This window comes from Neovison vison, chromosome 3 (assembly GCF_020171115.1).
Source record: "Neovison vison isolate M4711 chromosome 3, ASM_NN_V1, whole genome shotgun sequence".
Classification (NCBI taxonomy): domain Eukaryota; kingdom Metazoa; phylum Chordata; class Mammalia; order Carnivora; family Mustelidae; genus Neogale; species Neogale vison.
The window spans coordinates 161,300,537-161,324,570 of record NC_058093.1 but is presented as its reverse complement, the minus strand read 5'-3'; the positions used below and the strand labels follow the sequence as shown (position 1 = coordinate 161,324,570).

The 24,034-nt window shown below is 39.6% G+C and overlaps 1 protein-coding gene across 3 annotated transcripts in view; it reads left to right on the top strand.

Moving 5' to 3' along the window:
- DTNA (dystrobrevin alpha) overlaps nt 1–24,034 on the top strand; it is a 355,640-nt gene that overhangs the window by 18,195 nt on the left and 313,411 nt on the right. Inside the window, exon 1 of one of the 3 annotated variants that reach the window (XM_044243176.1) lies at nt 21,398–21,414. The exons of the other annotated variants lie outside the window; for them this stretch is intronic. The gene's annotated coding sequence lies outside the window, so the exon portion shown is untranslated. Of the gene's footprint in view, nt 1–21,397; nt 21,415–24,034 lie in introns of those variants that run through there. 3 annotated transcript variants of the gene reach the window in all.

Genomic DNA, 24,034 nt, shown 5'->3' with positions numbered 1-24,034 from the left:
GTTAGAACTTCCCCAACCACTTCTGGGGGGAAAAATTCATAGTTTGTGTTTTTAACTTACGCTCTGGCACCTCACCAGGTGAGAAATGGGATCATTTCTAAGTGCACATACTCATTTCAAAGTGGCAGGTGCACACTAGTAAATCATATTTCTGTCTCTCTATTTTCCCCAGTTTATCTGCTAGGAGCTATCCATCAGATTCTTGGCTATTGAAATGTATTGTATTGAAATGTATTGAAAGATTCTTGGCTATTGAAATGGAACCGTTACTCCTGACAGGAAAAGCGAATGTCCCTCTCATCTATGAAACAAATGTCTGCCACCAGCGGTCCCTGAAAACACCTCAGCACGTACAAATATTGGTGAATCCTGCAGACAGATAGCACTGCCATGTATGGTCTTGTGACTAATACTTTGAGACCATTTTAAGTCAGAGTACAAGCCTAACTCCAAGCTGGGGGTGGTATGACTGTAAACTACAGGCTACTGTTGAGAAGCATATAATCTGTCAAGGGGGAAAACTTTAGGGCTATAGGTAAGGAAAACATGGTATATCCTTGAGTGGACATCTTTCAAAAGCAAAACTAAACTATAACACTTCTTTCCAATCGTGGAGATGACTAGTATCCATGCTTAAATAAACATGTTTTGCATCTTAAGGTTATGCTTAAATAAACATGCTTTGCATATATGTTGAAATTTTCCACTGTGATGAAAAGTAACCATGGCATTAACGGATACAAGCTAGCAAGCCAGCATAGAAAAAGAATACTTGTTTCACTTAAGATGAGACTACTGCTCTACAGTGAATGACATTTACTTTTGTAATTTAATGATTCATGGAAAACTCCAGAAGTTGCTTAAGATTGGTGGCAAAAGTAACAACCAGATAGTTTTGGATTGTCTATGCCTTTACACAGACATAGCACTTAGAGCTCAGCTTATGCTGCAACACGAGTCTATTCTATTATTGTGGGCTAGAGACCTGTTACACTAATCTCCATGTCTGTAATTCCAGAAAACACTGGATGAGACAGATGCAAACTCAGAAGGTAAACACAAAGCTTAACAACAAATATATTCTAATAGTGAATGTGACATCAAATTGTTGCAAAACTTAAGACTTTATATGATCAAAGCCTGTGTCAGTCTTTACCTAGTGATAGACTGGGAGGAAAATACCACAGATCTCAGATGCAAAAGTTGTATCTTCCTGCTCACATCATTTTCTTTAGCAATACCTGACATATTACTGTGGGTCTGCCAGGGGCTAAGCTGACAACTGGAAGATTTGCTCTAAGTTCTCTTTAGAGAATCTATCAGTCTGTTACAAAGTGACATGTGAGCTGCTTAGGTAACTTGGGATGGGACTGGAGGAGAGTGAAGCCGGACCACACGGAGCATGGGCAGAGTCACCCCCCTTCCCGCCCTTGTCCTCAGGGAGCTTACATTCTATCTGGGAGATGCAATTAAGAAGAGAATCAGTGAAACAACATGATATAAGGAAAGGTAAATTTGTTGTGTGAAATGAGAAATCGGAGAAAGCATATAGAAATTCTGAGACGCGGGAAAGTTATCGGGAAGTATGTGACAGTGTCTCCGTACCTTCTGCAGTTAGAGATCCACAAGGGCAAAAACTCTGCAAGAGTTCATGCATTGTGCTTATCTTTGTCTCTGTAAAAGAACTAGGAAAGAGGAAAGAATAATATCTTTTATTATTATTATTATTATTATTATTATGTTCAGCTAGCCATTATATTAGTTTTTGACGTAGTTTTTGATGTAATTATTTTTGATGTAGTGTTCAGTGATTCATTAGTTGTCTACAACACCCAGTGCTCATCACTGCACGTCCCCTCCTCAATACCCATCACCCTGTTACACTCTTCCCCCTCCCACTCCCTTCTGAGACCCCCATATTGTTTCTCAGGGTCCATAGTCCCTCATGGTTCATCTCCCTCTTGGATTTCTCCCCCTTTGGGTTTCTCTCCCTTCCCCTATGGTCCTCTGTATTATTGCTTATGTTCCACATATGAGTGAGACCTTATGAGAATTGTCTTTCTTTGCCTGACTTATCTCACTCTGTAATCCCCTCTAGTTCCATCCATGTCGATGCAAATGGTAGGTACTCATCCCTTCCGATGGCTGAAGAATATTCCATCATGTATAAGTACCACATCTTCTTTATCCAAAGAATTACATTCTTAACTTAAGGTGTGCATGGTGAAATCCATCTCGCAAAGCAATTTTCCCACAGTGTTTCTCATTTTTTCATCCTGCAAATCCTGTGAATTAGTGATTCTTTCACTCCCAATAGGCTCAGAATTATGATTTGCCAAAGATCCTGCAGCTAGTAAATGGCCAAGCAGGAACTCGAATCCTACCTGGATGCTTCCAAATTTTGAGTTCCTTGTCCACACCACGGTGTTTGAATGATAACTGCTGATAGGAGAGAGTCTCCTGCGTGTCGTGGACTGGGGAAATAGAGCAAGAACATAAAACCTGTCCCATAGTCTGCTCAGAGATTCTAATTAGTAGGAACTCCCTTCACAGTGGGTATTTAAGGACCTTAAAAGGTTGTTCTGAGCTCTTGTAGGAGTTTAAGATAAAGGATTAATTTCCACTTTCAAGGAAATCTGTGAGCCTATGACCTTTGTTCTATACCCACATCAAGTCAGAGAGGAGTTTGGGGACCAGGATCTCTATGTATCATATTAAGTAACATATAGAGTATATGTATATGACAGTGGTTCAAGGTTTTAGCCTGCATCAGAACCACCTAAAGGGTTTTTGAAAACAGATTGCTGAAACAGTTTCTGATTAGTAGAGCTGGGGTAAGGGCTGATAATTTGCATTTTTAACAAGTTCCCAGGTGATTCAGGGTGCTGCTGATCTAGGGACCACACTTTTGAGAGCCATCAATATAACAAGTGAGGCACACGTGAACTACATCGATTTTATTAAAAAGCAACTTTTTAAACATAAAATCTAAGATGGACTTAAAAAGGAAATGGGGTACAAAGTGTGGCCAAAGAGGCTATGTTTTGAAAAGTCCATGAAATCATCCTGTGCTGTGCATTGATAATGTGAAGTGTGGGACTTAGGAGGGTGGTAGTGGTGATCATGGGGCATTTTAACTTTGGAGTGTTTGTTCAATAATTCTGCCATTAGAGTAGACTCCCTCCCCTTTGCTTGGTGCCTTTTTCAATTCTTGCTCAAAATACCCCAAAACAGCTGGGTCAACTGACTCCATCTACCTGCCTCTACCCTGAGTTCAGCTCTAACCAATTCATTCCAAATGGGATTTTTTTCCACTTATGTTGCCAGTGGGTTCACTGGCTTGGTTCACCTAGTTAGACAGCAAATTCCATGAAGAAAAGACTCAGTCTCTGTTTGAATTACTGGTTGGCTAATTCTGATGGTTTCTGATTGTTGTTCAGGAAATCTGGGTTATTGTGCTCCTCCCACTTCAATCTCCTATACAGATCTTTCCTTGAAAACAAAACAAAACAACCCCAGTATAATATGTTAGGATGTTAATTCCTCGGCCAGCTATTTTAAACTTACTTGCACACACGTGCACATAGACACAATAGAAAGTGTCTTACTATTCCATAACCATAGTTCTATTTGTGAAATTTGTCTTCAATCACATTGCATATTGTCCCTTTTACTATAATGGACTAAATGTGTGTCACCTTTGTTCTCTATTACGTGTGTGTGTGTGTGTAGGGCTATGTAATTTTACTACATGTGTAGATTTGTGTTACTACCACTACAGTCAAAATAGAGAACATTTCCATCACCACAAGGATCCCTAGTGCTGCTCCACACACATTCCCCTTTCTCTCTCTTTCTCTCTCTCACTCTCTCTTTTTTTTTTTAATATTTCATTTATTTATTGGACAGAGAAAGACACAGTGAGAGAGGGAACATAAGCAGGGTGAGTGGGAGAGGAAGAAGAAGGCTTCCTACTGGCCAGGGATCTCGATGTGGGGCTCAATTTCAGGCCCTGGGATCATGACCTAAGCTGAAGGCAAATGCTTAACAACTGAGTCCCCCAGATGCCCCATATTCCCGTTTCCAAGGCCGACTCCTGCCCTCCTTCCCCAACCTGCAAATATGTTCTTCCTCTCTTTAATTTTGTCATTGCAAAAATGTTATGTAAGTGAAAGTGTATTTTATGCAAACTTTTGAAGTTTTTTTTAAAAGAAACTTGGCATAATTTCTTTGAGATTGGATTTGAGATCCAAATTGTTGCACGTATCTGTAATTTGCTCTTTGTTATGGCTGGGTACTATTCCTTGGGATGGGTATACCACTGTCTGTTTAACCATTCATCTGTCAAAAGACATCTGATTTTTCCCCCCAGTTTTGGACTGTTACAAATAAATATGCTATTAATGTCCATGTTTAGATGTGTATGTAGATGTAACTTTTCATTTCTCTAGAATAAATGTCCAAGAATGCAATTGCTAGATGTTTAGTTTTGTAAGAAACTGCCCTACTGTTTTCTAGAATGGATTTTATGTTCTCACCTTCTCACCAACATTTCAAGAGAAGTTTTCCATCTCCACACCAGCACTTGGCATTATCCTTATGCTTTATTTTAGCCTTTCTGATAGACTTGTAATGTTTTTATCTCACGTGGTTTTAAACTGCATTTCCTGGATGACCAGTGATGCTGAACATCTTTCCATGTGCCTATTTGCCATCTGTATACCCTCTTTGGTGAAATGTCTCTCCATGTCTTTTGCCCATTTTCTAATTGTATTGTTTTTTTAATTTACTGTTAAGCTTTGAGAGTTCTATCTGTGTGTTGCTGTCTGTGTTGGATATGTGGCTTTTTCGTTCATCTGAAGCTTAGATTTTCATCTTCTTAACTGGCTCTTTCATGAAGCACATAGTTTTAATTTTGATAGGGTCCAATTTATCAATATTTCTTTTTATGGATTGTCCTTTTGGTATAAAGTTTAAGAACTTTTTGCCTAGTCCAAGATCCTGAAGATTTTTTTTTCCTAAAAGTTTTGAATTTTACTTTGTACTTTTAATTCCATGATGCATTTTGAGTTCATTTTTGTGTAACATGGTTTAGATGAGGTGACTGTTTTGCCTATGAATGTCCAATTACTTCAGCAAATATGCCTTCAATTTTGACATATCTTTTTTTTTTTAACTTAACAAGCATTATTGTGAAAGACTTCCATATGTGAGACACCATTAGGCAGAAACGATAGAGAAATTCACAGACTATGGTTCCTGAATGATCTTGAAGTTGGGGATATACATACATAAATACTTTCAAAATTTTAGATCCAATTATAAGACAAAGGAAAAGGACTTGGGGGATACAGGAGGATGTAGGTAGGAGTAAGTATAAGCTATTGGTGTTGCTTAAATGAGAGAATTAAAGCAGGGATATAGAGACAGAATGGAGGGAAGGTGGAGGAGAAATATTTATGAGGACTATTTATCAGAGTCTAGCAGAAGGTAGTTTAAGGAGAAGAGGATGTCAAAGTTTGCCTATGTGGATGGGGGTTTGTACAAAAAAAGGGAAAAAGGAGCAGGTTCCGGTGGAAGAAATGAATTGGTTTTAAAATTCTTGAGTTTGAGGTGGTCATTAAACATTTAAGTGAAACTGGCCTAGTTTTTCACATATGAAACTAAGTTTGCAGATTAATTTCATGGTAAGCAATTTTTGAAAATTGCCAAAAATTATATAGAGCTCAGATGCCATAAATTCAGGTTATGCTGTTTTAAGTCAAACACAGAAATCAGAATTATGAAAAGGAAACATTATGTTTAATGGAAAGACTGAGGGCCTTGGTACATTTTAGGCTAGAATCAGAAATAGAGTGGCTCTGACTAAAAATTGTTTAGCTCATGAAGTTTTGTGTTTTGTAAACTGAGTCTGAGCCTCAGTTTTCTAATCTAGGAAATGGGTGTTTTCAGACTCCTGGAGCTTACAGGATTACCGTGAAGACCAAACAAGATGGCAAGCCCAAAGTGCTTTATCCATAATGAAGATCTGACATGTGTTCCTTTTTGTCTACCAGGTATATTTGAGATCATTTAGAATGTTTTCCAAAATATTTTTATGAAGAGGAACTCTTTTCTGAAACAAAGTCTTGTATAGACCTAGAAAATGGATCAAAGCAAAGCTGTCTCTTTTTTATCCAAGTTCTCCATTGCAACAACCACGTGGGAATGGCAGGCTCTTTGAAAATCACGGATATAGTAAGATCCTAAACTTAAAGATAAGAAAATGGGTCTGAAGAGGAAAAGAAAGTTTCTGCAAGTTATGTGATGAAAGCAGACCCTGGTGTAGTCTCCACTTACCAGCTTCCTAATCCAGACACTTCCCAAAATACTGTAGTAACTGACTCAAATAGCACTTACTTGCATGGCTGGCTATGGTTATGGTTCAAAAAAAAAATTGGTGTCTTAAATGTTCCGTGAAGTGTGGTGGCATTCCTGTCCCTTGTGGCCTCCACAGCACCCTTCTGCAAAGTGAGCCTCTTTTTCAGAGGCATGCTTGGATGTGTTTAAAGAAGCGGCCTTTATGTACCCACTTTATATGAAACATGACCATGATGTTCTTCTATCCTTCTCTCTTAATAGCTAGTGTTGGCAAACATGTCATATCTTAGAGGGCTTAGAAAGTGTGTCCTAGGGCAGTAGTTTCAGACGTGGAGTAATTTAGGGAACATTTTTAAATTGTGTACTCTGGGACTCAATCCTGGAAGATTCTGAGTCAGATTGTCTAAAGTGGATCTTTAGAATCTCATTTTTTTTTTTAGATTTTTATTTATTTATTTGACAGAGAGAGAGATCACAAGTAGGCAGAGAAGCAGGGGGAGGAGGGAAGCAGGCCCTCTGCTGAGCAGAGAGCCCCACGTGGGGCTCGATCCCAGGACCCTGAGACCATGACCTGAGCCGAAGGCAGAGGCTTAAACCACTGAGCCACCCAGGCGCCCCTAGAATCTCATTTTTTTGAAGCTTCCCATGTGAGGCTGGAATTTGGGGACTGCTGCTCTGTGGACCCCTGAAATGGCCAGTGCTGTTCCCTTGACATTTCCTTTCTAGATGACTTTTGCTTTCGAGCACTTAATGACATTGCTCAGATCTTCTCTCCAGTTCAGAACCCAAACATGGTCTACCTGCCCTGCCTGAGTCCGCCTATTCCCATTCGTCAAACCTTTTCCTGGAACAGCAGCTCACACGCAAAAAATGGTGTCAGGTTGGCAGCAATAAAGCGACAATCCAAAAGCCATCATTTTTTGTGCCTTTGCTATGTGACAGATGAGTTTTTAGTGTTTTTTCTGTATTTTCTGATGACAGAAGTCTGACCTTGAGACTTTGGTTTACAACTGCCTACTCAGTATTTCCAACAGAACTTTTCATGACTCCCTTCCCTGATCAATGCTCCTATCCCAGTCTTCTCTCAGTGCCTTCCCAGCAGTCAGCCAGTTACTCATGCCCAGATCTACTCTTGCCTCCCATTTCCCCTCACAGACCATATACAGCAGTAAATTCTGTCGGCGGTGCTCTCCAAATCTACCCCAATCGAACCCCTTCCACCCTGCCCCACCAGAGCCATTCAGTCCAAATCTCTATTGTTTCTTGTTTCTGCTATGATGGTAGCTGGGTGACTGGGTTACTTTTGCTTCCTATGGCTAGTTTTCAGAGATGAAGCAAGAATAATCATATAAAAGTAAAAATCAGAGATGTCATTCATTCGTGGGCCTAAAATCTTCAGTTACTTCTTATCACACTTGGTTAAACATTGGTGTCCTTACCAAACATTACCTGTAAATTCTAGATTATCTAGCTTAGTCTCTCTCCCCCATATTCTTCTTAATCACTCTATTGCTTGTCCCCCCTTATCTTCACTTCACTATCGTTCCCTATATAAGCACAGTGTTTGCCCACCTCATGGCCTTGCTAGTCCCCCTACCTGGACCTACTTGCCCCAGAGCTTCCCATGGCCCCCTCTCTCATCTCACAGAGATCTCTGTTTGAATAACATTCTTGATAAGTCTTCCCTGCACGGTCTTCCTGAAATAGCACTCCTGCCTCTCTATTTCCTTTCCCACTTCACTTTTCTTTGTAGCTTTTACTACAGCCCAACATTTTGTCATACATTTCTTTGGTTGGTTGTTTTTCTGTCTCTCGTACTGGAGTGTCAGCTCCATGAGGGAAGGGATTTCTGTCTGTGTCTTGTTCATCTTCGTATCCCTGGCACTTGGCACATAGTCAGTGCTTATAAAGTATTTGCTGAATGAATGAATGAATGAATGAACAAATGAATAAATGCATCTGTTGTTACCATCTGGGTTCTCCTGCAGCAATGCCTTTGAGTCTTAGTCCTCAGATGCACAAGGAATTCCTGTAAACTTTGATGACGTATGTCCTGATCTCTCAATCATTGGACTTGTGATCTTGTTTGCCATTTGTTACTGCTCTTTAATATTTATTAAGAACTGAGTCATTCCTAGAACAGTCCTCAGAATACTTCACTATTTTCCCTGAAACTAAGGCTGTTAGGCTTTGCCTCCTCCCCTTTTCTTCAGCACTTTCAGATTTAGGTTGAAAGAGAGCTATAAAGAGGGCAAGCTACGTTGGGTCCTCAGTGCCCCCATAGACAGGAAAATACTCCATACTCATTTACTGCCTCTCCTGACCTTTATAGAGCCATGTGAGTGAGTGAGGTGGACAATAAAAACCCTCTGGGACCCTCCTGCTAATATTCCTCCTTTTCACACTGTAAATGTATAGATGGGTGATTTTCCTCCCCTTTTGTGCATGGCTCCCTTGTCCACTAAGAGCCATTTGCTACAGAAGTCTTGCATGTGTTCTATGTTCACTGATGCCTGAAATACTAGTATAGCTCTGTCTTCTTTTTATTCACACTCGGAGCATTTGTTTTATGACACATGAGAGCCAACAAGTGTGGTCAAGTGCAAACAGACCCATATGCAGGTTGGGTGGGGAGGGTTCCTTGCGGAAAGCTAGCTCTCCCCACAGTGCACCCACACACAGACCCATGGAAGGCTGGCAGCCTTGTTGAACTAGAGTGGGCCAGCTTGCCAGTGGGCACCTTGCACTCAGAGCAGATGGACCCGAGCAGGGGAAGGCAGCAGAGCATGCGTGTCCGTTCTGGCCACATGCATATTTACCGGGTGTGTCTTTTATTTACAGGAGACAAATTCTTGAACCAAAAGGCCAAGCTTACAAAATAAGAGTCAGGAAGGATGAGCTTTCAGCCTTAATTAAAACGTGCCAGAAAAGAAATCAACATTCTGACCTCCTTTACTAAAGCTTATACATTAACTTGTTACAGACCCTCCTCCATCCCAAATCACTCATCACTGAAGGGGACACCCTGTCTTGCTCCAGTAGATTTTCACTTGCAAAACTCACTGGGTAGCTTAATCTTTTCTTTAAAAAAAAAAAAAAAAAAAAAAAAAGACCAAAGATGTAAGGAGAATCACTGCATGCAAGGAATTAATTTTTACGACATACATTATCTGAAAATACTATTAGAATTATTTTCCAAAACTATTTTTCTCTTTTTAGTCGTCCCAGGTTAATAAAATATTCCTTTTCCGGCTCACTTCAGAGGATGCCTAGGAGGTATTAGGACTTAAATTGCAGCTTAAGCAAAATATTTAATGTTGAAAGTCTTCTTTAAGAAGACTCTGGAAGGTCCCATTTGCCCCAGTGGTAAACTGGAAAGAGAGAAAAATAATTGTGATGACTTAAAATATGCGACTCACCTTAGATCATCTATAGACATTGGATTCATTCAAATAGAAGACAAAAGCAAAATGAAAAACAAAAGGGTCTCTCACAGACCTTACATATAATTCACGGGCATATTAGAATATTATTTCACGTTTACTTAGCACCATACACCTCCCACATGTTTTCACACGTTACTTTGCTCAAGCCTCACAATTGCCTTGTGAAGTAAGGAAAGCCTATTGGTCTCTCTCTGCATTTGAGAGCACGGAGGACTGTGGAAGTACAGTCAAGCAAGTTCAGACTTCAAGGTCATTTGTCCTCCGTGATTTTTAGCTTTAGTTTGGGGGCTGTTACATAATGAGAAGTTGTCTAGTGATGGCTTCTAAATGATCATAGTCTTTGCAATCTCGCTTTCTACTTTTGATTTTATTAATGAAATTGGGCAGTGGAGACTTAAGAACTCCTATGTTTCAAGTGTTTTGGCCCCTGACTGCAAAACTGCTTTTGACAGCTGCTGGTTGACTTCTACTAATGTTTTTGACAACAGTCAAGTCTTCCAGAGCATTGAGTAGGTTCCTGAGTTGCCTAGGATGTGTTGAATTTTTGAATAATCATGTTGATGGTTGTGATCTTTGCTCTGCTCTATATCTGTTTCTCTTGCAGATATTAAAACAATGTCACTGCTCTAGGGAAGTGTGGGTTGAGCCATATGGTGATTTTGTTGTTTTATAAACTCACATGGTGGCCTTTATCCAAAATAATAGCAATAAGTAGAACTCTGTAGTAAAGTGCCGTGCTGTGTGGATTCATTGTATGAGCATATGCTTGAAAAAGAATAATAAAAAAAAAAAATTTTAATTTTATGCTACTGTGCCTACTTTGAGATATCCATCTCCCCACAACTGGAAATTCTATGTTTATTTTGACATGCTACAAACAACATGTCATGATTATTGTTTACATAAAGCTTATGGACTTTTTGCTTTTAGACCTGAAGTTGATAATGCCATTTTCCAGTCTTGAGAACCAATCAAAAATCTTTTGAAAGTCAGCTCACTTAAAGAAACCCAGAAAACCACTCTCCGCATGAAAGTTGGAATATCATGTGACTCTTATTATAAATAGGTTGTTTGAAGAGATAGCAGTAAGTTAAATTACAAACTGTTTTCCAAGTAATTGATATCCATTACTGGATTTGGACAGAGCAGAATTATTATTATTATTATTTTTATGGTGGCTGGTACCCTGGTATGCAAGATAGAATGCCCTTCCTCTTGTCAGTAGCTTGCAGAAAAATTATAGTTTTTAAGATGTTGCAGAGACACGAAACAATTTTTTCAAAGGTTTATACGTTCTCAGAATGTAAAAGAAAAAACATTCCAGGAAGCTGTGATGGCCGGGTCATTTCTGCCCAATAGAAGACTCCATGTAATTACTTGTGCCGAGAGCCTAGAACTCAAGAACAAGTGAGTCTGGGGCACACGGGAGCTGGACATATTAGATGAATTATAGATTGGAGTGGGTGACAGCTACATTTCTGAAACCCACTAATTCCCTAATTCAGCCTTGAGGTCATACAAAGAGGGGATAATTAAATTCAACACATACCCAAGGTGACAAATTTTTAAAAGAAATCAGATTGGATGCCAGCTTTGTGGTACCTGTGGAAGCAAACATTCTTAGGAGTGCAGAGATGGAGTTTCTTGTTGCTGGACCCTCAAAGTCTGTGTGAATCTCCCGGGAGCAATGAGCAAAGTGGGGATGCATAACTACTCTGCTCTCTCAGGCTTCAGGCATCCATCCTACCTACAGCACTGGCTCCCCGCCTCCCACTCCAGACACCACATCTGATGAACCACCTGGCAGGGATTTATCCTATATCCACCGTCATGCCTTTCTCCCCCGTTTGCCCTTCCTCTCTCACCCACGACTCGACCTCCTCTGGCTTTCAGTTATCTCTCCAGCTTCAGTTCTGCCTTTTGCCCTCTGCTGCTCTTGCAAGCAACTCCCGTCTGACTCCCAGAGGTCATCAGTATCTACCGGAGGCTTTTCTGAGCATTACTCCCTTATCCCTATGGGAGGGAATGTTTAGACTTTGGGCTCCTAAGTCTTGAAAAAGCATTTTAAGACCGGTGGTTCTTCTTTGTCCTTCAGACCTTTTGTTAGAGGAAAACATAGTTAGCAATCATATTGTTCCATACTGTTTTGTTCCACTATTCAGAGAAAAGCACTCCTCTGACACGCAGCAGTAGAACCAGAAATAATCCATCAACAGACCTAGAAAGAGCCAGTAGGTATTAGCAGAAACCAAAGAGAATGAGATACATAATCATTCTTATGAAGTTATATTTGGACATATGGAAGGCAAATAGGCAACAGACTGACAGTCAAGGTACTTCCAGGAATTTTAAAGGATCCATGCATCTGTCTTATTCATGCATTGACCCTTCCTGTGAATAAGTTAATATCATTTCCACGTCACAGTACCGAAGCTGGCCTCTAGTACTCTTTGGGGTAGGTTTCTGAATGTTGTGGGATTATAATGGTTGGCACTTCCTTGAATTCAGCACACCTTTGGAACACTGAGCCATGCTTTTTAGAGGAATGCTTGCTAATACAAAAATAAAGTTGGTGATAACATGATTAAAGAACATGGCCACACATGTTCCTGTTAGAACCAAAGATCCATTATTACCTGGGTTTTTGCTGTTAGGATCTTGAGAGATTAGCAGTTTTTCATAAAATTGTTTTTTCTGCAAAAGAAGCTAGGGACTTAAACAGAAATAGTTAGGATTTAATGGCTTTGGTCTTCTTGAATATGCTATCTATCCTTCCACTCTTTAGGCTAAAAGTGATTCATTAAAAAATACAATGAATATGGGGCGCCTGGGTGGCTCAGTGGGTTAAGCCACTGCCTTCGGCTCAGGTCATGATCTCGGGGTCCTGAGATCGAGTCCCGCATCGGGCTCTCTGCTCAGCGGGGAGCCTGCTTCCCTCTCTCTCTGCCTGCCTCTCCATCTACTTGTGATTTCTCTCTGTCAAATGAATACATAAAATCTTTAAAAAAGAAAAAAATACAATGAATATAAAACACTCTTAGATGGTAGTACATTGTCAAGGTTAGGAGCGGGGACTATAGACCCATACAGACTGAGCTCAGTCCTAACGGTCTAACTCTTAACTGTTTGTGTGCTCTTGGGAAATTTGCTTTAAAATTCTCACTTGTGAAAATGAGGACCTCGTAAAATTGTGGTCAGTACATGTACACTGAGTGCAAAACACTTGGAATAGCACCTGGCACATTCTCTAGGTATTAACTATTATTATTACAATTAACCAATAAAAGAAGACTGTTATATTCCTATATTTAAATCATCACCAAAAAAGTCATCACAGAGGGGCTCAGTCAATTAGGTGTCCAACTCTTATTTCGGCTCAGGTCATGATCTCAGGGTTGTGAAATCCAGTCCTTTGTTGGGCTTGTCACTGGGCATGGAGCATGTTGAGATTCTGTCTCTCCCTCTCTGTCTGCCCCTTCCCCTACTCAAGTGCCCACATATGCGTGCACGCTCTCTCTCTCTTAAAAAAAAATCACAGAAATATTTAATATAGAAGTAAGTAAAATTATAATTTTGTGGAACTATATTTCAGAGTTGACTCAGTCCTACGCAAACAATGTTTGACTATCCCCAGCATGTGAAGTTGACCCTTCTTTTTATTTCAGGATGCACAGTTTGTATTTTTCCCCATTCTTGGAATTTTGCTGTTTTTCTCAATGAATAAGAGAAGAGAAACTATTTCTAGAGAGGTTGTTTCTTTTCTTCACGCTTTTTTGTTTAAGGTTAAAATATGTTATCTTATAAGCGTATGTGGCTTTCATGTGCATTGCGCACCAGGATGATCTGTTGGCCCCACCAAAAAGGAACAGACACTGAAATTTTGGCAGAATTTCATGGAAGACACTGCATACTTCTCCTGCTGTTTTTCTCAGGCTTACTGTTTTTAAAGGATTTGGCCACAATTTTTTTTTTTTTTTCATTCCCTTCTCTCTCGACACCGGTCCTTTCTGTAACCCTTCCCCTAATTGTGAACACAAAGATACCTGCATACAGAGAAACATGGTGGGGATGTGTTTGCCTATTGGCATACTCAGATATAGTAGGTAAGTTTTTTCTGCTAAGGCTGATTACACAGAGCTCAAAAGGTCATTTAGTCAGATTCTTTTTGTCAAATAGTACTTCCCACAAACCAAGGAGAATTGTCTACTCATCAAGAAGGAGATTTCTTATCTTTCTTTTTTCTTATACAAAAGAGTTTTTTAAGGGGTTCACCCAATGCTGCCAATAGTTAATAAAAAATGGCATTTTAATAGTAGACATTCTAGACGCAGACAGAAACCTCAGTGAAAAAAGACAGTGTTTCATTTTGTTTTCATCCAAGGCCCTGTGCTTCCTACAAAAAAAGGTGAAATCATTTAAGTGGCAAAACAAGTCTATATTTAGAATGAAGACACATTGTTACTAGTTTCATTTCTCCCCTTTCATGACTTGTATATTTGATCTACCATTTTTTAAAGCTATTTTTACTCTACAAAACAAAAATAAGAGCCCGGGAAAGTAATTCTGTAGAATCAAATGCCTCATATGAGATTAGAGAAAAAACACGGGTAAAACAGATTGGAACCCCCGAGTTTTAGTTATTAAACTGTTCCTTAAACCACCAAGCCATAATAAATAACTTCACATACTGCAGTTAAACAAAATTCCAAGCTTTGCTTGAGTCTGTGTCAAGCTCAACAAAGTCATGAATTTGGGGAATTTCTCTGGGAATTCCTCCTTGAAGTTAGTTTGGACAGCTGTTATCCAGTCAAAGTGCTTTTCTATGCACTTTAGCAGAGGATTTGTAAGACGAGTGTTTTCTCTTTTTAGAGTACCCAAGAATGTTAATATACTAGCTATTGTGATTGATTCATTATTTAATTCTATTTTTGATTTCCTCTTTTAAAGAATCTCTATGCCTATGTCTTAAAGACCCATATGTTTCTAATACATGGTTGCTGTGAAAACATGCCCTTGACACCTGGATTTCCTGTACAACTATTATGTGTTGAACAAAACCTTGGAATTAGAAAAATCAACTGAGTTTGGAGAACCTCTGCCAAATCCATTGGAATTGATGGTCAGAGTTACTTGGAACTGAGGAAGAACATTAGATTCATAGCTTGGAGTTGGTCCCATTTAAAATTTAAAATTTTTAAAAAAGATTTTATTTATTTATATGAGAGAGAGAGAGAGGAAGGAAACACAAGTTGGGGGAGGGGCCAAGGGAGAGGGAGAAGCAGACTACCCACTGAGCAGGGAGCCCGATGCAAGGCTTTGTCCCAGGACCCTGAGATCATGGCCTGAGCCAAAGGCAGATGTTTAACTGACAGAGCCACCCAGGCGCCCCTCCACTTAAAATATTAGAATAGCCAAGCCAGCTGGTAGTGCCTACTCCGTACAGATGAACAGTCATGGGTTTTTCATAGCAACTCCTACAACACCAAGGTGTGGCTACAGAATAGAACGTGAGAGTTGGACTAAAAACAAAAGGAACACCAAATATATTCATATATTCTTCCTGACTTAAACACAACTAAGTACATGATTATTTATACTCCGGGTCACTGAAAGAGTTTTAGGTTGAATGCTTTTCTGAGAGAAAAGCAGAACCCGAACTAATGCATTGGTGCCATGTTCCATAATGAGATCAGTTTCACAGGGCACAGGACCAGCTAAGTTGTCTAGAAAAAATATCTCTCCATCATCAGGCTGTATTGTATCCCTTAAACAACCACCTGTTATGTAAGTGCTTAAACATGAGCTTACATTGTCTTTGAAAAAGTAGAAAATAGGGAGATATTGGGACCCAAACTGATGGTTGAAAGTTTAGAGTCATTTTAATAAATTGCTATAGCTCCATGCTTGTTGTCTGTGACACAATTTATGTTGACACACCAGTACCTAATCCCAACCCTACTCACTTGCCTTCTCCTGCTTTATAAATTGGAAATGTTATAGAGTGTGTTTTCTAGTCTCCCTTGTGGATGCCAGTGTGACACAGCGTTGCCCACTGAAATGCAGGTGGTTGTCCACTGGCTCTGCGTGCTCCCATTCCTTTCATTCTGCTTGATTGACAGTTCATGGAGCTGCAGCAGCCATCATGTCACCACGAGGAAAAGGCCTAAAGAATGCAACACATTTGAACAGTTGAACCTATACTAAGGACTGTCTCCTTCTAGAATCTTTGTCACATGAATTTTTAGAACTCTACATTTTTGCTTACATTGATAGGCCCTCTGCTCTTTATCCTATTAAGTATCATGGTATAACTTCATCATCAGAAGTACTGATCCACTCATTCATTCATTCATGATTTATGAAGTTAGAGTATGACTGAAGTCAACATACAGTACAGCAATGTAAAATAAAATTTTAATGGTGAGGAAAAAAAGTCAAAAACAATATAATGGCAGAAAAGTGAAAGAACTCCAAAAGAACATAAAAATATATCTAATAATTTTAGGGTTTTTTTATTAGATATATTTTTAGAGATTAAACAAAAAATTGGCTCAAATTTCTCAGCATCCAGTGCAAAGGAGTACACATAATGAATTGAGTGTCCATAAGGGAAAAACAAACCGGTTGCTTAGCAGAAGGCCAACTGCTACTGACTAGGAAATGATAGACATTTCCCCTGTGGATAGTCACAAAGTGGTCATTGTGTACTGTAAAGAATAAAATCTGCAACTATTTTCATACAGTTACATGTTTTATATGTTTTTTCCCTTGGGCTGTCTCTTAATATATGCTGATGTTATCATGCCAGATCGCACTTTAACAAGAACAACTTTATAAGTCACAAACAACTTTATAAGTCACCATAGTGCAGTATAAATTCATGATTCTCTCGGAGTTGGGTTTCATCCAGGGGAGAGCTAAGAGTATTTAGAAAAATGGGATGTGAGACTGTGTGTGCTTCAGAAAGTCCTTCTTTGCTAGTTTCTCTCAACCAAGGTTTTGGTAGCACTTAAGAAACACCGCGTCACACAAATATTGTTAATAAACATCATTATGAGGGCTTTCCTTATTTCAATGAGTAGATAGAATGCTAGCATGTCCTTTTCATTCTTTGAGATTATGAATGGCGGCAGGAGCTGTGGAGATCCTTCTAAGCCACGTTGCCCTTGGGAAAATACTTGATGGTGCTGACTGGTCCTCTCTTTCAAGGTGGGTGTAGAGTAAACTAGTCTGGGAGCCCACAGTCTCCTGGGGCAGAGCATACTCCCACAGTGGTCATTTCCCAGCCTGATGCTCAGAGGGAGAGAGAGGAGCATTTTTATCAGAGCTAATCTCTCTTTATTCAAGGTTGAAAGAATGATGACATTTGAATGAAAATGCTAAGTCAGTGAGATGAACAATTTCCTCCTCATCTTCTTGTATTCTTGCTCCAGCAATATGGGAACCCCTGACTTTCACTCCAGTTCTTTTCCTTTCTCCTTCAAGAAAAAGGAAATCATTCTGAGATCAGGATGAAACTGTGCAATATTTCTCACTTGGGAATCTGTCTCCAAAATCACTTCCAGTTTCTTCTCCTGAATACCCTTCCTTTCTTCGGTCACCCTGCCTCCATTCCCACCCCAACCCCCATCTCTGCTTCCTGTTATCACAAGTGGAAAAGCAAAATTAGTAATTCTAGGCTACCACAAATAATAATGATCACTAAATTTGGGGGGATTTTTGATGTGCCAAAAATCTTTGCTAACCACTTTGGCACACATCGTATCATTTAAGCCATGTAACGACATGAGGAAGAAGATGACTATTTTTAACCCAATTTTACTGATAGAGATTGAAGTCGCACTAAAGAGTAGAGTCAGAGTTCAAACTCAAGCTATCTGATCCAGCGCACTGCTCTTAACTACTCTGCTTGTCCTCCTTCTAGAAGCCCAGCTGACAGTGAAAGTATAGAACAAAGGATCTTTGTCCTGGTTACCCAGGAATCAGGGAATGCCTTCTCCTAATCTATCAGCAGCCCCTGGAGGCCTCCACTCCACCCCGACCTACACTTCCAGAACACAATCCACAGCTTATATTCAATGTCCAACTGGACATTTCTGTGCAATCATTCAGTAGCTGGAACGGGGGGGGGGATTGATTTTTCTAATGCTTTAAAATTATAGTGGCTTCTGGAAAACCATTGATGTGAGGTAGAGGTGATTACACAGTCACTTAGATCAACAGATTAGTCTGAATGGGAAAATGGTATTAAAAGTGAAGCACACATAAGAAACATGGTTTTGCTGGAATCTCTTGCTCAGCTTATAAGTGGTGTGTTTCACTCTTGAGTGTAATTTATGATGCTTTATTGGAGGTATCAAGACCTAACACCAGTGAGACAAGCAGAGGACTGATGGCCAAGGATGAAAGACTCTAGTCTTGCTTTCATTAGCTGTGTGAGTTTAAGCCAAGCTTTGTTTCCTCATCTCTCCCAAGCATTGAAGACTGGTTAGGACTTTCTATTGCACTAACATTATAAAGATGTAATTAAATAAGCTATTTTTCTTTCCTTGGAAAATTTAAAACTATGCTATAAGTAAATGATAACAAAAGTATTTTGCACTCCTTTTGCCTCTTATTTGCACTTATATCCAGCTTATAACTTTCTGCCCTTTTTTTCACTGTTACTTCATTCATTAGACTATATTTTATGTAAATTATTTAACTCTGCATACGCAAACACAAAATGTTTAATAATTAAGACTTCGTAGTCAGAAAATACAAAGCCGTGGAATACCTCAGCTTCAGTGCAGTTTTTTGAATTAATCTAAAATTCATTCATTGTTCTCTGTCCAACCAAGTAAGATGTCTAAACCATTTCCGGCTTCAGGTATATAGAATTTTTTCTGAAGCATTCTGTAAAGCCCTGAAACATAGAAGGGTAATACTTTGTTTCCACATGATTTTAAAATAGCTAAGTGGAAGTTTTTCCTCTTACTGTTGAAAATCCTCTTCCTCAGAGTTGGGAAAAAAAAAAAAAAGAAAAGAAAAAGAAAATCTTCAGACAAAAGGTTAACTCCTTTGAATAGAAAGGGCCTTTCAGGGAAGTGCCCAAAGATCACAAAGAGTAAAAATGCCTTCTCAACCGTTTAATTCAATTTAATTCAGCAAGCATTTACTGAGCAACTCCTAGGTGTCGGTTATTGTAAAAGCCCCTCTGGGGAGCGGAAAGATGAATGAGACATGGCACCAGCTTTCTTTAGTGCACAGTCCAGGGGAAGAAAAAGACACGTGCATACTTTTACTGGAAAACAGGGCAGACTGGGAGAAGCGCTAATGGAAGCGTGAAGTGATGTGAGGGAGGAGAGGGAAAATAGGTTTTTTCTGACGAGGGCATTTTAACAGGCTTCACTGAGGAGGAGGGATCATGTAAGCTGTTCTTTGAAAATTGATCCGGGAATAGAAGGCCATTCTAGGCTGAAAGAACTAAATGAGCAAAGACATGAAAACAAAAGTGCTGGTACTTGGGCTCCTTTGAGGAACTGGAAAAAAAAAAAAAAATGTTGCCTGGATTGTAGAGGGTGGGAAGCTGCTGGAAGGTTCACCTGAGGCTACTTTACGGAGGACATGAACGCCAGACTGTTTGGAATCCACCATCTGCCATAGGAAGCAATTGAGGAGGAGGAGGATGGTGATGATGAAGATGATTTCAGCAATTAACACCTTAAAGGGAAGCCTTTTTTTGTACCCCTCTCCCTAGTCCATGCTACTACCTCTTCCCTAATGTCTTAGAACCTTATGCAAACCACAAAAAAATAGTAGGATCACACTGTGTTAAAATTCCCTATTCACTCATCTGTTGCGCTGCTAGGTTGTAAGCCCTTTGAGAGCAGGAGCCATTGGTTTCTGTATCATCAGCACCTAGCTAGTACAATAGGAAGCGATTTTTACTTTATATATATTTACAGAATGAACACATGAAAAAAGTAGAAGCCACGTGGTCAGGGTTATGTTTTAGAAAGAGAAATTTGGTGATCGTGCATAGGATGGATTGGAAAAGGGAGAGTAGTTAGACATAGGGAGAGCTTTAGTAGTTTCCGTGGGAGGATGAAGGAAAATCCTGAAGCAGGATCTTGAGGACGCAATTTGGACGAGATTTGGTGACTTCTTGAGTTTGAGATTCAAGGAGAGGGAATAAAGGGAATGAAGAGGTCTTTGAGTTTTCTAGCTTGTATAACAGGGAATTGACTACACCCTTAGCCAGAGAGGAGGAGTAGGTTTGGGGAAATAGAATAGAATAGAAGGAGCAGGTTTGGGGGACACACACGGGAGAGGGAGATGATGAATTCTATTTTGGATATGGTGAATCCAAGGCTTATCACATCAATGGCAACTGCAGTGTTAAGTCTCTGCCCCTTATAGAAAGTGAAATCAAAGATAAGCAATGGAATTTAAACATTAAAAATAATTATTTGCCTGTAACATGCCAGATGCTTTTCTAAACACTTTATGCATGTGTTAACCCATTTTAAGCCTTAAATAACCCAATAAATTTGATATCATTATCAACTGCCTGTTACTGATGAGGAAATAGAGGCTCAAGTTTATGTAGTAGCTAAGTGTTAGAGCCAAGATTAAAATCCACACAGACTAACCCAAGATGTTGAGCTCTCATCACTCTACAATACTATCATGCAGGAATATAGGACATTCTTGGTCATTAAATAATGTAGAAGACTTTGGGGGGGGGTGAGGAAAATGATAGGTTTTTGTTCTCCCCATATCTGGCTATTGAAAATAGACTCACAGTCTCATTGATCAAAATGCACAGCGCAGAACATGACGATGCCGGCCAAGTGTAGGGGCCTCTGCACCTGCCATCTTCCACACTGATGAAGTATCAGCAATTAACCTCTGCTGAGTCTGGAGTGTAGCTCTTGAATGTGTGTAACTGGGACCAGAGGACAAGCATCCACCAGTAAGAATGGCTAAAAGAACCTTTTAGTATGCCCCTCCATGGAAAGGCCTTCAAAGTCTCGAGTTGCGGTGTTGAAATGTAATGACTCATCGGCAGTCCCTATATTCTGAAAACTCAGTCCTTTACTCAAGGAAGAAGCATACACACACAGAAATCATTATGGTGAGAGAGAAAGAAAAATCTGAAAAATGTATGTGGTAAATGCCCAAACCACACAAGAAATAAAATATATGTTCACTATGTAAATACCTGACAATGCTTCTGGATATTCTATTAAAAGATCTTGATGGAGGCACTTTATGATACAGATAAAAATCTGCTGACAGTTGTTCTAAAAATAAGCCTGGGCTTTAACTGTTCTGTGTTCCTTAAATTTGGTGAGACGTTTTTGCTCAGATTCTGCAGGAGCAATTTAAATGGCTTTGAGAAATGAATGAATTTTAAAGAGACTATAGATTTGCTTCGTTATCAGTCTTCTAAGACCTTAACCATTTGAAACTCTGTTTCCTTAGCTTAGAGTGGGAACAGAAGGGACTTCAAAAGCACATCCTTAGAAGAGAATTAATTAAATATCCTTGAAGAGAATATTTTTCTTCTGGAGAAAAGCTTCAGCTATAAGGCCTTGTTGAATCACAACAGTGTATGCCCTAGGTAAGCAAGCAAACAAGATGAAGGCCACACCAGATCGACACTTACCTTGCTGTTACAGCCGGAACAGTAAGATCTGTTAAATACAGTCACACAAAAGTCCTGGGGGAAAAAACAATACATTATGCCTTCTAGAAGGGCATTTCAATATTAGAAGAAGTTCCAAGAATGGATTCATTCCTAACTTCTTCCCACCTCCCTTCCCTTGTTGCCCTTTGTGAACATTTGATTGCCTCTCAGATTGAGATACTGGCTTCGGCCCTAAGGATACCATTATGAACTGATCAGTGTTGTTTCAACCCCTTTCTTTCTTCTCCCATTCCACCAAAATTTGCTTTCTTGCTGGCATGCTCAGGAAGGGGAATTTCGGCCATCTCCAAAGAGAAGTACTTTGTTTAAGGTTTTCCACAACAGACTTTGCATTTTAACCAATTATAAGCACCAAATGTTTCCTGTGAGACATTGTGCAGAAAGCTGGCCTTCACTGTAATCCCAAGTATCCAGTAGGTGAAGACCCTCAGAACAAATCCATATTAACCATCTATAATTAAAAGAGAAGGTGAAAATAATGGTAGCTGATTCTCATATCAGTCATGGAAAAATAATACAAATTATATGTGTCAGTGTTTCCAGAACTTAACTTTTCCATTTTTCCCCCATGTCCTTTTATTCTTACACATCCTTCATCACTTACCTCTTGGCTACAAGCAAACCTTCACGGCTAAGAAGTAATATTACTGGTTAACAGATGAGTCACCAAAAGAACTGCCGGAGTTGGAATTGCTGGCTTGCCCCTTCTGTTTTTATCTTCTCCATTTTTATCAACCCTGATTCCCTCTCTCTTTTAGAGGGCAGTGTGGTGTTCTAAAAGGATTATCCGAAGAATTGTCACTGGTTTTTTTGTTTTGTTTTAAAGATTTTATTTTATTTATTTGACAGAGAGAGATCACAAGCAGGCAAAGAGAGAGAGAGGAGGAAGCAGGCTCCCTGCGGAGCAGAGAGCCTGATGCGGGACTTGATCCCAGGACCCTGAGATCATGACCTGAGCCAAAGGCAGCGGCCCAACCCACTGAGCCACCCAGGCGCTGGTTTTGAGGTTTGATCCAAGGTCCACCCACTAAATAGCATTTGATATTTATCCTATCCCTTGGTTCTGCTTCTTCATGTGTCAGAGGAAGAGGTTGCATTGGGTCACTCTGATTTCACTTCCACCTTTAAATTCTTCATTCTTTGTTTCTCTGGTGTAAGGCAAAAATGAACCTCCCTGAACCCTAGCTCTTGTCTTTCCAGTTAAGTGGCCGGTCTGACCTCCAATTTGAGTAACCTCAAATTTTAGTCTGTCAAACCCAAAACCTCTCTTTAAAACAAACGTCTTGTCATGCCTTACACTCTCCTGAGATAAAACTCAATAGATAATACAACCGTATTTACATACAACTAAAACAAAATATCCATGTACTCCTCTAAGTAAAACATAAAGGAGAAATTAAGGGAAAATAATTTAGAATAAAATGATATGTATTTCATTACCCTCTTGAAGTGTGTCTTGCTAGGTAATGAATCAAAGGCAATGCTAAGAAAGTGATACATCTATCAAAAGTCTTTAATGGGGGCACCTGGGTGGCTCAGTGGGTTAAGCCACTGCCTTCGGCTCAGGTCATGATCTCAGGATCCTGGGATCGAGTCCCGCGTCGGGCTCTCTGCTCAGCGGGGAGCCTGCTTCCTCCTCTCTCTCTCTCTGCCTGCCTCTCTGCCTACTTGTGATCTCTCTCTGTCAAATAAATAATAAAATCTTTAAAAAAAAAGTCTTTAATGGAACAGACATGCAAGGGGTACTTCTGGAAAAATAATTGAATAAATGAATGGATTCCTGTGGGGGGAAAAATGATATGTATTTCAACATGTGAGTACTCAGACCTCACCACAGAAGAAGTGTAATAAACTATAAAGAGACTTGCACCAGCTCATAGATCACCATGGAAGCAATAGTGACACACACAGATTGTGATATATTGGTGTTAACGCAGACATATTTGATTGATGACTCAAAGAGTGCTAGCGGCACGGTTGTTGGTAGGGTGATATGATTTTCAAGAACAGTGAAGAAGACTTGGTAAATTTCTCTAAAGAGTACTAGGATCCCTCAAGTCCTATGGTAACTGTATAAAAACTACTTTGTGGGTTTTTTTTAGGTTATAGGTGCAGAATATGGTAAACAGGTTTTTCACATAGATGGATATCCCAGGGAACATTTAACGGTCTTGCAAGACTTGAGGCAACTCATGTGAAGTGAGCCAAGTGTATTGTAGAATATCAAGCATCAGAGACCTCTGTTTACCACATAGTAAAAGGACCCACTGCCTGCTTTGGAGTAGATGAATAGACTCGGTATTTTCTTCAGATTACAGCAAAATTTCATTGGTTTAAAGTACTTTTCAAGTTACTGAGCTGCATATTTACTTTACTGGAATTTTGACAGTAGTATGCTTTGAACCATCTAAACTGACAGGAATTTGACCTATCTTTTGAGCTCTTATTGTCCTCAATATCCAACATGTTAGAAAATCGAAAACACTTGAGGATTAAAAAAAAAGAAGGAAAGGAGGAAATATATCTTCCAACC